The sequence below is a fragment of the Triturus cristatus genome, chromosome 4_1 (genome assembly GCF_964204655.1).
Source record: "Triturus cristatus chromosome 4_1, aTriCri1.1, whole genome shotgun sequence".
Taxonomy (NCBI): Eukaryota; Metazoa; Chordata; class Amphibia; order Caudata; family Salamandridae; genus Triturus; species Triturus cristatus.
In genome coordinates, this window is record NC_140585.1 from 1,014,461,913 (window position 1) to 1,014,474,286 (window position 12,374).

Genomic DNA, 12,374 nt, shown 5'->3' on the forward strand with positions numbered 1-12,374 from the left:
GCCAGGCTAGCTTGAATCCAATCGTCTGTGCATACCCTTCCAACTTAGGGCAAAGAAAGCAAACACAAGGAGATGATGGACGGATCGCTGAATTGTCTGTCAATCCCATTGAGATACCTTTCTCAAAGAGATCTCTTGTGGTAAAATGTACCTACATCTGATTGGTACATTTAATTTACTTGTATGTCCCTAGTATAGGGTACCACATATTCCCAGGGCCTGTAGATTAAATGTTACTAGAGGGCTGCGGCACTCATTGAGCAACCCTCTGAAATAGCATTGTAAAACATGTCTCAGGCATGCCACTGTAGCCTGTGTTATACTGCTATTTTGACCTGTCAGAATAAGCCTTTTGCCAGGTCTAACCCTTCCTTTTTAATGAGATAAATCGCCCATAATGGAGGCCATAAGAGCTCAGAGGGCAGGGTGCATGGTATTGAGAAAGCAGTTTGTTTTATATGCCTTAACAGCGAAAAACTCAAAGTTGTTTTTCGCTTTTGTAAGGCTATCTCTCCCATAGACTAACACTGGGTTGCCTTATTACACTTAAGTGATAACTTCAGTTTGGTAACAGATAGAGAAATGCTTCTTTGGCTCATTTGAATTGTAGTTTAAAATCCTCTTTAATGTAAAAATCAGGTTTTATACTAACTATGTGTTACTGGCACTTTTAGAATGTCGGCATTTTCTGTCTAAACAAATGTGCTTTTATGCCATTGTAAACAAACTGCGAGTGGCTCTCCTGAGGTGTTTTGTGTATTCCTTCCATACATGGGGACAAAGGGGCCCAGAGTGTAGAGGGAGTGGGTCTTCCTGACAGGGTGGTTGGGGAGGAGTTGTGCCCTGCCCCGATTATATTTCAAAGGACCCTGCCTACAGCACACATAACGGAGCCTAACACCAGGCATGCCCCTTCCTTTATCACCCCAGAAAGAAAGGAGCCCAGGGTAGGGGAAGAATTGACCAGAACTAGTTTGGCAGGCTTGGGATTGCCCCCCACACAAATGGTGGCTCTAGGTATAATTGTGGCACTTTTATAACCTCTCATCAGAACACCCCGGGACCTGTAGTAGATTCAGAAGGACTACCCTGTTGTCTGAAGAAGAAAGACTGGACATGCTTGCCTTGAACGTGGGACACCCAGAAGTAACTCCAGGAGTCAGTTGGCTGAGCTGTAGGCCTCAACTGCCCAGCTGACCAGCACCACCTGGAGCTGCCTGCGCCCTGCTGCTGGCCAACGCTGGAGTGAGTCCAGATCCTGCATAGGGACCCTTGGCTGGCATCAGAGTGTATTCCTCCTGCTTCAAACCTACAGAAATCTGCACTCCAGGTAAATGTAAAATCTAGCCGTTTGGGGCTCTTTGCAAGCATAAGCAATGGTCATCGCATCTCTTGCCAATGTGAAATTCTGACAGCGACCTGCTCTTCATAAAAAATGGCAATAGCTTGCGCCAAACACCATCACAAAACTCCTTTGACAGTTGCTCCTGTTGCTAACATAGACCTCCTCGCGCCCCCTGCCAACGTGAAGCACCAGCCAAGGCTCCTCGTGTAGACATGGACTTTGAAAATGTGAATTCTTCAGCTGGACCAACCTGGTACCTGTATCCGACTGGAGCTCCATCGCAGTCGGACTGAACATGTGACTTTGACCCTGTCCAGCGAGTCCAGATAATCGCTTCTTGTTGCCATTTTTACCTGAAACATTAAACATTCATAATTCCTGTTCTACTGATGCATTTTTGTCATTTTGGTGTCAATTTATTTGGTTGGGATTTTACTTGTGTTTTCACTTTATTATTGCTTGAGTGCTATGTAAATACTTTACACATTGCCTCCAAGTTAAGCCTGACTGCTTTTGTGCCACGCTACCAGTGAGTCAAGCACAGGTTTATTAGTAAATTTAGGGGCTCACCCTGACAAGGATTGTGTTTGAATTGAGTGGGGCTCTCACCCCTCTCAACTAATAACCCTTTGCATTGAGCCGTTTTACAATAGAGGGTGTCACTCCCATGGCACTTGGCCAGGAAACTCAAAATATTGGCAGCCGACCCAGATTATTTACCATTGTGAGAAGATGCAAAGGTGCTACACACTTGCAACTGCTTATAGTAGTATGGACACTATAGTTAAAAGGTAAATGGATTACAATGGTCAGAGCAATGCTTTAGCACTTAAGCCTCAATGGATGGCTGGTCCACCACATACTGCCCACAGGAGTCAGATCCCTCCATGTTATGGTGCTGCCACAATTCTATTTATGACGGCTGTAAGAGGGAAGAAAATACTGTCTCCCCCAGCTCGGAACATGAATGATCAGTTCCTCAGCTACGCTCCATTTTCTTCACCCACAAAATGGAGTAACAATGCAAGTGGTTGATAGGCCTTCTTCCCTCCTGATAGGATTATTTCAAAATCATTGTAATGTTTTCACTTCCTAACGCATATATGCAACATATGAGTTTTCAAATGCAACTCCAAACTAGGAGTTCAGTCTTGTCACAAGTGCAGAATCATATGGAACCTTAATCCTTACAAGTTAGGAGATGGAGCTCAGTCCATTTTCGCACTGGGCAAGTGACGTTCTAAGTATAGCTTCCAGATACAACTTGTGCTACATAATGATCCGGTTAACAATGCAATATTTTTTAAAGCAATTTTTCAATTCAAATCCAATTAATGTTTACTTCACTGTCTTTGCATTGCAATGGAAGATGTCTTTTTATGGATTTTTCGGACTGGTGCAGTGTTAGAACTCTATATGTCATTAATGGCAGTTATAATCAACTAATGGCTGATGAGTATAGGCTGCTCATTATGTGAACAAAAACTACCAATGGATGGTAATCATTTGCGGTCTCTATAGAATTGCAGAGTTTTTGCCCAATCATAAAAAATGTTTACAAAATAGTTAAAGCTGCCTCTAGCCACACAATTTGGTGTTACCACTTAATCCCAAACTATTTTATGAGGATGGTCTCTGTGAGGAAAGTATACTCAACCCAATGTTCCCGAATCCCCCTTCCCTCAAAACTAGAAAAAGTGTCTTCTCCTTGTGGTCAAGTTGCACTTGACAAAACTGAAATTATAAACCCAGCCTTACATGCTATTATGTAGCAAGACAATAAGGTCTGCGCCCTTGGTCTAGGTGGAGAGGCTGTACCTCCCAAGCCGATTTAAAGACACAGCCGCAATGGACCCCTCACAATTTAGTGCCTCTCCCCTCAAGTGTGGAAAGCAGCCTCTCCATAGGCATTTTGCCTTTAAGCTCTTGGTACCACTGCAGTATAGTTGGAGGATCCTTGCACTTCCAGTTGAAAGCAAGCAAATGCCAACTTTGCAGCTGCCAGGCAATTCCACAAAAGTGCCCTGTCTGGTTGTGTCTGTTGTTTTAGTATTGGGAAGCATAACCACCAGCACTATAGAACCCACTTTGCTTGGTAAGCCGTACCCTAATAAGGTTTTAATTGTCGGGCATTCTCACCTAATATGTTGAATTGCACTAGGAGACTGTATCCCCTCCAGCACAGTGGACTACTCCCTGGGTAATATCAGTGAAATTATGTCACATACAAGTACCAGTCAAACATGACCTTGTAATATGTTTTCCTCTGGATGTTAGTGGTATTCTTTACAAGATCTTGCCTAAGCTGACAGCACAAAGCTTTAATTATCTTTTTCTCCCAGAGTATGCAAACAATGTTCCATTTAGGGACACTGCCTCACAGGAATAGCAGCCGTTAAAATATAATTGTCACTATAACTGGTGCCATAAGTTTCTCAAAGGGTGTGGGGTCCTTAGCTGCAGCTTTCACTATCGATGGCATGAAAACAAGATGATGGATAGAATGCTTGAATTAGCCACTGGCAATCACTTTGGGCTGCATCCCAATCCATTGTTTTTCAAAACCATGCCACCCCAGAATAGTCCAGCCCAAACTGCCATGCCAGGTCCTCCCTGAACCGGAACACAAGCAACCAGCACCAGCTTCACCCTTATTAGGGCTCATCAGCCTGTTATTGGTTGGTTCCAGTGGCACAGTGAGCACAGAACCCACTTCTAGGCATACCCTTCATACTTACAGCCTCATAAACAAGGCGGTGGATGGAACGCTTGAATTAATATCAGCCACTGGCAATCGCTCTGGGCCCTATCTCAAACCATGATTTTTTGCCCACCATGCAACCTCAATTTGGACCTACCGATATGAAAATGGCCCTGCTCCAATGGGAATGTCCAGCTGGGATTGCCAGCCCAGGTCCTCCCTGAACTGGAACACAAGCAACACAGAACCATTTTCACACTTATTAGGACTCGTCAGATCAGCCAGGATCAAGTAGGTTCGAGTTCAGGGTGGACCTGGCTTGGCAGTGCAAGCTAGGCTGTTCCTATTGAAGCGGGATCAGGACTAATTTGTACATGGCTGGTTCCAAACTGAGGTGCCACGGAGGGCAAAAGAGTGATGGATTGGAATGCTACCCCGAGTGAGTGCCAATGGTTAGACAAATTGCAAGCATTCTCCCCTTCACCGTTTGTGGGTTTCATGTACCGCCTTCACTCTACAGAGAGCATCAGTGATCTCTTTGTCCCTCAATGATTTTGACTTGTAGATTTGATGTGAACATTTCTAAAAATATTTAACATCGTGGTATATCCCCAATACTGCTAACAATGAATTGTAACAGATTTGAATGTCATGAAGTATATGGCGGGGAAAGTAGTTAACACCTGTTATTTCATGGCTTCTTCCCAAATTTTACCACTATACATGTTGGGGTACCAAGAAACCTGTTAGGTGGATGGTACATCATCCTAGGTTTCCAAAGTAGGTCCCGCAGGGTACCTCTCACCATTGCCTGTTCCATATGAGAACAGATTGTGTGTTGCACCTGACATCCATGGGCTGGTTTTACCCAACTTTTTGCCTTCTATCCTTCTGTTTTTGATGATTTTGATTTAACTGGACTTGGGACTTTGCACACTTTACCACTGCTAATGTGCCTCTGCTCTACCCAAAAACATGGTAACAATGGGTTCCACCCAATTGGCACATTTAATTTACTAGTAAGTCCCTAGTAAAGTGTTACTGCCTATAAATAGGGCCTGTAAATTAAATGCTACAGGTGGGCCTGCAGCACTTATTTTGTCACCCACTTAAATAGCCTTTTAAAACATGTCTCAGGCGTCCCCTGCAGCCTGTGTGTGCATCTTTAAACTGCCATTTCGACCTGGCAAAATAACCAGTTTGCCAGGCCTTAACCTTCCTTTATAGGTCTCGCCTACGCAGCGCGCATGCGCTGCATAGGCAAAAAGACCGTTAGCGATCACTTCGGCTCTTCAGCCAAAAACGTGCATGCGTTCCATTGCCTTCAATGGCAACGTGTGCATGTCTGGAGATTCACTTGTGGGGGCGATCGCACAGGCCCCCTCCTCTCTCCCCCTGCTGCCGCCCGAGGCACGCGCGCTTGTTATTGGGTGCTAATGAGTGCAGTATTGAAGGAAATCCACAGAAACGACTTGCAATGCATCATCAGTATAAGCAGATGTGGAACATTCTATGTATACTTTCCTGCACAAGCTTTCTGTTGAAAACAAAGGAGCAATCAATGTGTGTGGACATCAATTGTGGAGAGGGAAAGGATGTGGGTGTCGGGCAGAGCGGCCGACTTGGCAACTGGAGAGCCAGCTTTGCGTCTCGGCATCAGGTCAACATTCAGGGCAAATCACTTAATCTGCCTAAAAACCCAACATGAATGTGTCTGTGTGTAATGTAACCGGTGTCCACGTAAAGCACTACAATACTTTCGGTTCAAGTTCGTGCTATATAAAACTGCAAAAGAAGAAGTCTCCTCATGCGTTTTGCAGCGATCCCCCGGGGGCGTCTAGTGTCAGGCGCTGGAAGAATGCCTATTTTCACATAATTTCGCAGCGCAGCCTGCGGGGTTTTAACTGTGTGGAAAAAGCACCCTTGAAGCTGAGGATTTCCTGTTTTTTTGTGCTTAACGCTCCAGATACTTGCACTTGCCTAAGCTTGTCTAACCTTGCCCGCTTCATATTAGCCAACCCCCTCACTAAATTACACGTTCGGTTAGCTGTCTCAAACACAGACGCCAAGGACTGGATGGTCACGGAAATTCTTCTCATGCATTTGATCTGCTTTTTGTGCACTGTTGGGAGGTGTGAGGCGATTGCACTGTTGTGGAGAACTTCAGGATTCACTGCTCACTATCCAGCGTTATTTGCACCAATAAAAGTTTTGCCAGGTACCAATCGGGGATTCAGTTCACATTGTGCACTACAGGAAATCCCATTAACTTTGTTGGGCATCTTTCCATTCTATTCCTCATTAATTAAACTTGTTTTATAGGACATATGACTACATTCAAGCTCATAAAAGAAATTATATAACAATTAACATAACTAGCTATCCAAAGCCTGAAAGATGCAATTGCGGCCTAACAATGAAATACTGGAAAATGGATTTATATCGGCGACTCTTTAACACAGGAATTGACCGTTTTATACAAATATCTAATTGAACATTATGCACCTAATGGCAGATATAGCTGCAGTCTGTTCTCCCAGAGTCGCACGGTCTAGTAATTTTTTTATTTTTTTTTGTAGCCCAAATATGAATCAATCAGTGTGTATTTTTCTTGTTTTTTCTGCATATGTGAATTTGTTATTCGTGTGCAATGTGTTCTTATTTGGATAGGCGGATTTTAGGAATCTTTATGCTCACAAGTCATTTCCTAAAAGGTTTTCATGTGTGTATGTGTTTTGACTTTGGTAAAAAACATATGTACACATGTGTATGTTTGATATATTTTGGAGCAGCATAGCCCATGTCGCTGTATTGTGCTTATTGCAGTGTGTGGTTGGTTTCGTGTGAGTATGTGTGTTTCAGGGCCCTACTTCAAATCCCATGGCACAGGTGTGCACCTTTCTTTAGGACCAGGTTAATCTATGTCTTCTCGACGTCTTCCTCCTGAGCACATTGCTTTCTTTGTTTCCTTTATTTTACCTCTAGGACTTGGAGCTAACCACGGTCCGAGTTTCTCCAAGAATCTATCCTGTAGAAGTTGCAGTTCTCTGCTTTAGGATGTCCAATAATCACTGACCCAAACCTGGGAGAATCCAACAAGACAGTCAGTTTTGTCAATTGAACAGGATGAGGAAGACCGAGGTGGACTGTGGCCAATATATTCCCTCGTGGAATCTTGTGGATTCCTTGGGTCCAATGAGTCACAGCCGAATCACAGGGATTTTCTAGCTGCAAGAAGGTCTCCACGATGACCCAATGGTTGGTCTTGGTGTGATGAAAGGCGGTTGGCTGGACATGGAGGCCCAGGTCCTACATTAGTTCCAGGTAGTTGGGCGTGGGCATTAAAAACATGTGGACCTTTGAGGTACTCCGGTTCTAGTTCCACACTTCCACTTGAAAAATCCAGAGCATAAAGGATTGCTTCTGCCTTGGAGCGAGAATGGCCATTAATGTAAGAAGAGGAAAACCATTGCATGTTTTCCCGCAGGAGAAATATCCTGGGATTCTTTTCGTCCACATGTGGAAATGAAGACCAATTAGGAGGCTGCTTGTTGAGCTTGAGCCAATCAGTGGCCAATCCAAGAGTATACCTTTCTATCCTACCGAATGCCTTAGTGTGGAGTTACAAACAACTCTCCTCTTCCTGCTGAGGAGCTGCTTTTATTTGAAATAAATACCACAGAGCACAATTATATATATTCTTCAAATGGAATTCCTACATAGACTTGTTTCTGGAAGCCAACAAAATCTACGTTGGATTGTTTGGAATGTTTTCAATTTGTTTCTAATAATTCCAGTGTTTATCCAGGAAAGAGTTGACACGTGTTGCACAAACGTTGCTTCAGTGGGCTTTAGATATGAAACAAATTAAATTTCTGCGCAATTGTGGTTATTCCACAAACCCATCCCAAAGGCATAAAATACTACAAGCCTGTGCCACAATTTTCAGTCAGAATAAAAAAAATTATACATTAAAATTAAGAATAAGAAAAGATGAATTTTAAAGAAATTATTGTACACTCTGAGCACCATTTTGACATTTATTTCTGCTTTATTATTTATATTGAAATTCATGGAAAGAGCAGAAAAACTGTGTGTTATAGGGCACACTTTGTAAACTGCATTATATGCCCTTGCATGTATTTATATATAATTTGTTGCAAAGGCTAAAGCGAAGTCCTCAATTCTTGAGCTGCATATTCTAGAATATTAAGATAAGGAAAACATTCATTGGTACTGCAAATTGGTTTGTTATGAGCATCTATTGAGGGAAAGATGTAAGGAACATATTTTTGCACAAGAAAGCATCTGATGTCAATTTTAAGAATAAATAAGTGGACGAATTCCATTTGAAGTATTTGAGTAATTGATCTTTAAAATATTGTAAATAAATAAACCCCAGTCCTCAAGTAGCATTATAGATCATTAGATGATTTTGAAGCAGGCAATTTAACATGTGGGATTCTGGGATTTGCAAACTTGTATTCATCTCTCCTGGTTGGGCGCTGGACAGGACATGCTTGGGACTTTTTCTATAAAAAAAAAAAGCGATAGAACCCCAGAGCTTTTGAGAGCTGGGAACCTGCAACTCTAAACGGTGCAATTGCATTGTCTTTGATTTCTTTATGCACAATCCATGTTGCACTTAACACCTGCATTTGCACTGACCAGGTGCAACTGTCGTACTTCATCCTGGGCAGTTTCATGTTGACTCATGATCTCTCCATTTGTAGGTATACTATCTGTGTCATTTAATATCTGCATGGGTTGCGCGGGCTCCCACTTCTGTATTCTAACCAGATCCTTCAGAGATGAGGATCGACTGTGTACTGTGAAAATGCCCCACTACAACAAAGTGTGGCAGAGAAAGGATTTTGTATATATGTTGGGTTTGTGGTTTAATTGTGTCATGTTCTTATCTTTTTGAAAGTGGTGCATTCCACAGTTTACAGTGCTGTCAAAATGGACACCATTCTTCCACTGTGGATAAACTAAATATTTACCAATGAAAAATATTCAGTTACCACATATTTGTTTATAGAGGGACAATGTTTATTTCCAACGCTCATAGTGGACTCTTCATCTCTGGTGAGATTTGGCACCTCCAGTCCATACTAAGGCTCTCATTACAAGAACTGCAGTAAGGTTGTCCAGAGTGATAATTATACCACAGTGTTTGATTATTATTGGGCTAATATTACTTTGACAGTCCGAACGGGGGATAATGTGGTAATACAGCAGGTTTCCACCACTCCTTGCTGCAAATCCAACCATAGTTCAAGTTTTCAGTCCACAATTTCTGCCAAATTTTACCTAGCACTAGTTGTGTGGTGAAAAATAGCTGGATCTATGTGAAAATCACATACAAATTATTATGTGGATTGTGGCACTGTGGTAAATATTTCGTTACCGGTACTATTTTTTATGCGGTAAAGTCTATTAAGAATAACTCAGTAAAATGAGAGGCAGAATCCGTGGTATTGGAGGTTTAAAAAGGCTTTATTCCTATACAAAGGAATACAATTCGAATTGTAGGCGTTCTATTCCATCACCACGAAAGTTCAGGAAGGAAGGGCATATTTTATTGACAGATAGGCAGTTTTATAGAAAATACATTACAGTGAAACAGATGCAAGAGGCGTAACAGCTGATAGTGTAGATAAAAGGTGCATACGTAGCTAATAGAGGCGTATACATGGGCGTAATTTAATAAACGTCATCATATATGATGTCACAAGTGGGTGGATCCATAAGAGAATCTTGCAATGTCAGCAGAAATATTTGGCAGAGATGCGCGCGCAGCCGCATGACGTGTGATTGACGTGCAACTAGAGGGTGAAGGGGACTTGACATTTAGCTCTACATGTGGAGACAGAAGTCTGGGGTTATGTCAACCTAATCCCAAATCATATCTAATATCCTATGTTTAAAGAACTGTGTTATCCAAAAAGAGAGGTCTCTTAGGATAGAATCTTATTCTATACTGACTATACTGACTGTTAGTGCGTGTACAAGCGCCTAAGTGTCTACACTAGATGCGAGGGGGTAGGAATATTCCATGGTAACAGGGCTATGAATTACTTGCATGAGGACAGCGAGGCCGGGCCCTTTGCTCGGTAGCTGGAAGGATGTTTACCTAAACTGCTAGACAGGAATGCATCGGATGAGGGGCGGAGGAGATAATCTTGAAGGTGAAATACAGTTTTTGGCAGGCAACGGGCTGGATCAGGCACCGTTAGCCGCGCAGGGAGTAAGACAAAGTTCATGGTCACAGATGCAGGCTCAGACTGGAGCTTTCAGAGGCAGAAGGCAGGAAAAGGCTTGATGACAGAATTCGGGCCTACTCGCCTGAATCTGTAAAAATGTGGAAAGTGAACCACATAAAGTCGGTGGCCTTTCATACTTAGGAAAGGAATATCTGACCCATTCATGGTGGATCTGAAAGAGGACATGTTGACGGTGGACGCACATATATTTGCGTCTTAAAAACTGGAGCAGGAGGGAACATACATGTACTTATAGCATGTACATGGAGCCGTTGGGGTCTACGATAGGGGACATAACTGATCTCAAAATTCATATTTCCTCAGCACAGACACTTGTTTACCCCCTGTTGGGATTGCTGTGACATCTGTAACGAAGGTCTAAGACTGGTCGGTGTTGGTTAATGCTTGTTTCCCAGTAAGCCGTCTTGTTCCCATTCACCTTACTTTCTACAGAGATTTTTGTGGACAACCATATTTCAGCCTCTTCAGTGACATTTTGGATACTTGTATCAATTTCAGGAAAATGGTAGATACCTAATATTGGGCAACTGTATCAAAGCCACAGACATTTGTGGTTGGTTTAAGGGACATCTGCAGTTCTTGTGTCCTTTTCCGTGAAATTGAGTTTAATTGCATTCATATCATGAATAATTTTTACATTTGTGTATTCGTTTTATGAAGTATGGACACTAGCGACTATTGGACAAAAAATGTTAAGATTTGTTATATTTGGCCAGTTCATGGGTATTTGTCAGAATCCCTTTCAGAGGGAAACGGACCAAGCGGGAGCTATTGGCCCAACCGTGGCGGTTGAGGCCTTTTACTCTGCATGTCCCTGGGCTGGCCTACTATGGGCTCCAAGCAACTGGGCCAAGTACCCTTTCAGCACCTGACTCTTAGTGGTAGCATGGGTTAAGCAATCCAAGGCCTCTCAGGAAGGATGTAGGTGTAAGGCGAGCACAGATTCACAACTCCAAGTATGCCCAGCAAAACCAATAAATTATTTTCCAGTCAAATACTTGCTTTTATGCTAAAATGACTATTTATCTACAAATACAAGGTACAGTACAACACACTGCAAATAATATGCACAGTCTTCTTAAGGCAGGCCTGCTTGCATTACCTAGAACAGCTTGTGTCCCACTTCCCCATCATTGGATGATGGCTATTCCCCATGCAGGTGTAGCGACATCCAAGCTAGGCCCCGCTAGTGAGTTCAAGTGTTAGAAGTTCTAGCAGGGCTTTTTAGCAAAAGTCCACATGTACCTGCACATGGGCATGTCAGCCGGACAAGTTCCCCCAGGCCTGATGGCCCAGTATCAGTCTTATCAACAGTGGCTGGAATGGTGGTCCAAAGTCCCCGGGTGCTCGGTCCCTGGCTGGTGGTGGGCAGGACTCTGGAATCTGCGGCAGCAGACATCCACACCGCTCCTCCAATCCGGTGATAGGGCTTCTTTTTTTGTCCGGGGGAGGCTCTTGGTGGCTCCCAGAATTAGGAAGGTGAAACTTAGCTGTTGCGACAGACATTGGCAGCGTTCCTCTGCTCCGGCGTTAAGTCTTCTTTTTTGTCCTGTTGCGGTCCTGAGTACTCCCGTACTAATAAGGTAAAACCTGGTTCCAACTCTGTGTTTCACAACCTGCAGGAGATTACGGCTGTGCACTGTGTAGGGTGATGGGCCCCTTCCTGTACTCCGGCCCCTTCCTGTACTCCGGCCCATTCCTGACATGCAGGGGGTCTTAAATGCACAACAAAGGACCTGCCTCTTGCGTCGAACTAAATTCCTACTTTTCTAAGCACGAAGACTGATAGATGTTTTCTATTCTACTTGTGGGCTATAGGTACATTACGTTATCCTATAGCTAATGATACTCAAAATAGTGATGTAATCAATTCTATGGTCTCGAGCTCTACCAATATTTATGGACTAAGTGAATTTAATAAAGGTTCCCCTAGAAACCTGTGTGGCCCCCCCTGTATGTAAAGAAGGAAGGAAAGGCGGAAAAGGAGAGAACTTAAACAATTATACCTTCCACCCCCAAAGCTTGTTATCTATTTCGATGC